Genomic DNA, 6,000 nt, shown 5'->3' with positions numbered 1-6,000 from the left:
CTGAAGCACCCTTTTATCCAGAGTGCGGAGTTTTAACGTTAAACAAGGACCGACTTTGAGGAACTTTTAGGAGTTCGAGCGGCTTGATGGGTGAGTGCTCGGTTGGCGCAACTGCGTAAAGACATGCGTTGCGGTTCCGATGGGTCTGAGTTCAAGACCTGCAGGCGGAATTGTCCAAGCACCCTCTTTATCCAGAGTGACAGCTGGAGTTTTAAAGTTAAACACGGAAGACCGACTTTGAGGTACTTTTAGGGTTCGAGCGTCTTGATGGGTGAGTGCTCGGTTGGCGCACTGCGTAAAGACATTGCGTGGTTCCGATGGGTCCGAGTTCAAGACCCGGGTGAGGACGGTCCGAAGCACCCTCTTTATCCAGAGTGATAGCTGGAGTTTTGAAGTTAAACACGAAGATCGACTTTGAGGTACTTTTAGGAGTTCGAGCGGCTGATGGTGAGTGCTCGGTTGGTGCACTGCGTAAGACATGCGTTGCGGTTCCGATGGGTCTGAGTTCAAGACCTGCAGGCGGAATGGTCACACCTCTTTATCCAGAGTGATAGCTGGAATTGTAAGTTAAACACGGAAGACCGACTTTGAGGTACTTTTAGGAGTCCGAGCAGTTGATGGGTCAGTGCTCGGCTGGCGCACTGCGTAAAGACTGCTAGCGTTCCGATGGGTCTGAGTTCAAGACCTGCAGGCGGAACACTGCGAAGCATAGTCGTATGCAGAGTGTCAGTGAGGGAGCCAACTCTCTACATGTGCTTTATTCCGCACATGTTAGGGAGGCTTTACTCAGAGAGGTGGAAAGTGGAGGGAGTTCAAGATCTGCTTATGGAATGGTCTGCACCATACACGCATCCAGAATGTACTATTGTAAATGTTGGAAGAGAAGGAAGTTAAAGTTCTCAGTCCATGGGTGCAACAATGGACAACGTTAGACTCTCACTGTGTCTAAAGTGAGAGTTCAAGACACGTGTGCGGAACTGTCTGAAGCACACTCTTTATCCAGAGAGACAGCTGGACGTTTAAAGTTTAACATGGAAGACTAACTGTTCCGATGGTCCTTGGGGTACTTGTAGAACTTCGAATGGAAAGGTGCTCAGTTTACGCAGTCCATAAGAGCAACCAAAAAAAAAAACACTCTGAGGGGACTCTCAGGCCTGAGGCCCTCTGGGGACTCTCAGGCCCTGAGAGGACCTCTGAGGACTCTCATGCCCTGAGAGGCCCTCTGAGGGACTCTCAGGCCCTGAGAGGCCCTCTGAGGGACTCTCAGCCCTGAGAGGCCCTCTGAGGGACTCTCAGGCCCTGAGAGGCCCTCTGAGGGACTCTCAGGCCCTGAGAGGCCCTCTGAGGGACTCTCAGGCCCTGAGAGCCCTCTGAGGGACTCTCAGGCCCTGAGAGGCCCTCTGAGGGACTCTCAGGCCCTGAGAGCCCTCTGAGGGACTCTCAGGCCCTGAGAGGCCCTCTGAGGGACTCTCAGCCCTGAGAGGCCCTCTGAGGGACTCTCAGGCCCTGAGAGGCCCTCTGAGGGACTCTCAGGCCCTGAGAGGCCCTCTGAGGGACTCTCAGGCCCTGAGAGGCCCTCTGAGGGACTCTCAGGCCTGAGAGGCCCTCTGAGGACTCTCAGGCCCTGAGAGGCCCTCTCAGGGCCCTCTGAGGGACTCTCAGGCCCTCTCAGGGCCCTCTGAGGGACTCTCAGGCCCTCTCAGGGCCCTCTGAGGGACTCTCAGGCCCCTCAGGGCCCTCTGAGGGACTCTCAGGCCCTCTCAGGGCCCTCTGAGGGACTCTCAGGCCCTCTCAGGGCCCTCTGAGGGACTCTCAGGCCCTCTCAGGGCCCTCTGAGGGACTCTCAGGCCCTCTCAGGGCCCTCTGAGGGACTCTCCCTCTCAGGGCCCTCTGAGGGACTCTCAGGCCTCTCAGGGCCCTCTGAGGGACTCTCAGGCCCTGAGAGGCCCTCTGAGGGACTCTCAGGCCCTGAGGCCTCTGAGGGACTCTCAGGCCCTGAGAGGCCCTCTGAGGGACTCTCAGGCCCTGAGAGGCCCTCTGAGGACTCTCAGGCCCTGAGAGGCCCTCTGAGGGACTCTCAGGCCCTGAGAGGCCCTCTGAGGGACTCTCAGGCCCTGAGAGGCCCTCTGAGGGACTCTCAGGCCCTGAGAGGCCCTCTGAGGGACTCTCAGGCCCTGAGAGGCCCTCTGAGGGACTCTCAGGCCCTGAGAGGCCCTCTGAGGGACTCTCAGGCCCTGAGAGGCCCTCTGAGGGACTCTCAGGCCCTGAGAGGCCCTCTGAGGGACTCTCAGGCCCTGAGAGGCCCTCTGAGGGACTCTCAGGCCCTGAGAGGCCCTCTGAGGACTCTCAGGCCCTGAGAGGCCCTCTGAGGGACTCTCAGGCCCTGAGAGGCCCTCTGAGGGACTCAAACTCGGAAGACCGACTTTGAGGTACTTTTAGGAGTTCGAGCTGCTTGATGGGTGAGTGCTCGGTTGGCGCACTGCGTAAAGACATGCGTTGCGGTTCCGATGGGCCTGAGTTCAAGACCTGCAGGCGGAATGGTCCGAAGCACCCTCTTTATCCAGAGTGACAGCTGGATTTCTAAAGTTAAACACGGAAGACCGACTTTGAGGTACTTTTAGGAGTTCGAGCGGCTTGATGGTTGAGTGCTCGGTTGGCGCACTGCGTAAAGACATGAGTTGCGGTTCTGATGGGTCTGAGTTCAAGACCTACAGGCGGAATGGTCCGAATCACCCTCTTTATCCAGAGTGACAGCTGGAGTTTTAAATTTAAACACGGAAGACCGACTTTGAGGTACTTTTAGGAGTTCGAGCGGCTTGATGGGTGAGTGCTCGGTTGGCGCACTGCGTAAAGACATGCGTTGCGGTTCCGATGGGTCCGAGTTCAAGACCCGGGTGAGGAACGGTCCGAAGCACCCTCTTTATCCAGAGTGATAGCTGGAGTTTTGAAGTTAAACACGGAAGATCGACTTTGAGGTACTTTTAGGAGTTCGAGCGGCTTGATGGGTGAGTGCTCGGTTGGTGCACTGCGTAAAGACATGCGTTGCGGTTCCGATGGGTCTGAGTTCAAGACCTGCAGTCGGAATGGTCCGAAGCACCCTCTTTATCCAGAGTGATAGCTGGAGTTTTGAAGTTAAACACGGAAGACCGACTTTGAGGTACTTTTAGGAGTTCGAGCAGTTTGATTGGTGCGTGCTCGGTTGGCGCACTGCGTAAAGACATGCGTTGCGGTTCCGATGGGTCTGAGTTCAAGACCTGCAGGCGGAATGGTCCGAAGCACCCTCTTTATCCAGAGTGATAGCTGGAGTTTTGAAGTTAAACACGGAACCGACTTTGAGGTACTTTTTAGGAGTTCGAGCAGTTTGATTGGTGAGTGCTCGGTTGGCGCACTGCGTAAAGACATGCGTTGTGGTTCCGATGGGTCTGAGTTCAAGACCTTCAGGCGGAATGGTCTGAAGCACCCTCTTTATCCAGAGTGACAGCTGGAGTTTTAAAGTTAAACAAGGAAGACCGACTTTGAGGTACTTTTAGGAGTTCGAGCGGCTTGATGGTTGAGTGCTCGGTTGGCGCACTGCGTAAAGACATGTGTTGCGGTTCCGATGGGTCTGACTTCAAGACCCGGGTGCGGAACGGACGGAAGCACCTCTTTATCCAGAGTGACAGCTGGCGTTTTGAAGTTAAACACGGAAGATCGACTTTGACGTACTTTTAGGAGTTCGAGCGGTTTGATGTGTGAGTGCTCGGTTGGCGCACTGCGTAAAGACATGCGTTTGCGGTTTCGATGGGTCTGTTCAAGACCTTCAGGCGAATGGTCTGAAGCACCCTCTTTATCCAGAGTGACAGCTGGAGTTTTAACGTTAAACACGGAAGACCGACTTTGAGGAACTTTTAGGAGTTCGAGCGGCTTGATGGGTGAGTGCTCGGTTGGCGCACTGCGTAAAGACATGCGTTGCGGTTCCGATGGGTCTGAGTTCAAGACCTGCAGGCGGAATGGTCCGAAGCACCCTATTTATCCAGAGTGACAGCTGGAGTTTTAAAGTTAAACACGGAAGACCGACTTTGAGGTACTTTTAGGAGTTCGAGCGTCTTGATGGGTGAGTGCTCGGTTGGCGCACTGCGTAAAGACATGCGTTGTGGTTCCGATGGGTCCGAGTTCAAGACCCGGGTGAGGAACGGTCCGAAGCACCCTCTTTATCCAGAGTGATAGCTGGAGTTTTGAAGTTAAACACGAAGATCGACTTTGAGGTACTTTTAGGAGTTCGAGCGGCTTGATGGGTGAGTGCTCGGTTGGTGCACTGCGTAAAGACATGCGTTGCGGTTCCGATGGGTCTGAGTTCAAGACCTGCAGGCGGAATGGTCCGAAGCACCCTCTTTATCCAGAGTGATAGCTGGAATTTTGAAGTTAAACACGGAAGACCGACTTTGAGGTACTTTTAGGAGTTCGAGCTGCTTGATGGGTGAGTGCTCGGTTGGCGCACTGCGTAAAGACATGCGTTGCGGTTCCGATGGGCCTGAGTTCAAGACCTGCAGGCGGAATGGTCTGAAGCACCCTCTTTATCCAGAGTGACAGCTGGATTTCTAAAGTTAAACACGGAAGACCGACTTTGAGGTACTTTTAGGAGTTCGAGCGGCTTGATGGTTGAGTGCTCGGTTGGCGCACTGCGTAAAGACATGTGTTGCGGTTCCGATGGGTCTGACTTCAAGACCCGGGTGAGGAACGGTCCGAAGCACCCTCTTTATCCAGAGTGATAGCTGGAGTTTTGAAGTTAAACACGGAAGATCGACTTTGAGGTACTTTTAGGAGTTCGAGCGGCTTGATGGGTGAGTGCTCGGTTGGTGCACTGCGTAAAGACATGCGTTGCGGTTCCGATGGGTCTGAGTTCAAGACCTGCAGGCGGAATGGTCCGAAGCACCCTCTTTATCCAGTATAGCTGGAATTTTGAAGTTAAACACGGAAGACCGACTTTGAGGTACTTTTAGGAGTTCGAGCAGTTTTGATGGGTCAGTGCTCGGCTGGCGCACTGGTAAAGACATGCGTAAGCGGGTTCCGATGGGTCTGAGTTCAAGACCTGCAGGCGGAACACTGCGAAGCATAGTCTGTATGCAGAGTGTCAGTGAGGGAGCCAACTCTCTAACATGTGCTTTATTTCCGCACATGTTAGGGAGGCTTTACTCAGAGAGGTGGAATGTGGAGGGAGTTCAAGATCTGCTTATTGGAATGGTCTGCACCATACACTGCATCCAGAATGTACTATTGTAATGTTGGAAAGAGAAGGAGTTAAAGTTCTCAGTCCATGGGTGCAACAATGGACAACTTAGACTCTCACTGGGTCTAAAGTGAGTTCAAGACACGTGTGCGGAACTGTCTGAAGCACACTCTTTATCCAGAGAGACAGCTGGACGTTTAAAGTTTAACATGGAAGACTAACTGTTCCGATGGTCCTTGGGGTACTTGTAGAACTTCGAAGGAAAGGTTGCTCAGTTTACGCAAGTCCATAAGAGCAACCAAAAAAAAAAAACAACTCTGAGGACTCTCAGGCCCTGAGAGGCCCTCTGCGTAAGAGAGGCCCTCTGAGGACTCTCAGGCCCTGAGAGGCCCTCTGAGGGACTCTCAGGCCCTGAGAGGCCCTCTGCGTAAGAGAGGCCCTCTGAGGGACTCTCAGGCCCTGAGAGGCCCTCTGCGTAAGAGGCCCTCTGAGGGACTCTCAGGCCCTGAGAGGCCTCTGCGTAAGAGAGGCCCTCTGAGGGACTCTCAGGCCCTGAGAGGCCCTCTGAGGGACTCTCAGGCCAAAAAAAAAAAAACAACTCTGAGGGACTCTCTCAGGCCCTGAGAGGCCCTCTGCTAAGAGAGGCCCCTCGAGGGACTCTCAGGCCCCTGAGAGGCCCTCTGCTAAGAGAGGCCCTCTGAGGGACTCTCAGGCCCTGAGAGCCCTCTGCGTAAGAGAGGCCCTCTGAGGACTCTCAGGCCAGACCCTCTGCATAAGAGAGGCCCTCTGAGGGA

The sequence above is a fragment of the Poeciliopsis prolifica genome, unplaced genomic scaffold, assembly GCF_027474105.1.
Source record: "Poeciliopsis prolifica strain line A6 unplaced genomic scaffold, Auburn_PproV2 SCAFFOLD088, whole genome shotgun sequence".
Lineage (NCBI taxonomy): Eukaryota > Metazoa > Chordata > Actinopteri > Cyprinodontiformes > Poeciliidae > Poeciliopsis > Poeciliopsis prolifica.
This window is presented reverse-complemented; position numbering follows the sequence as displayed.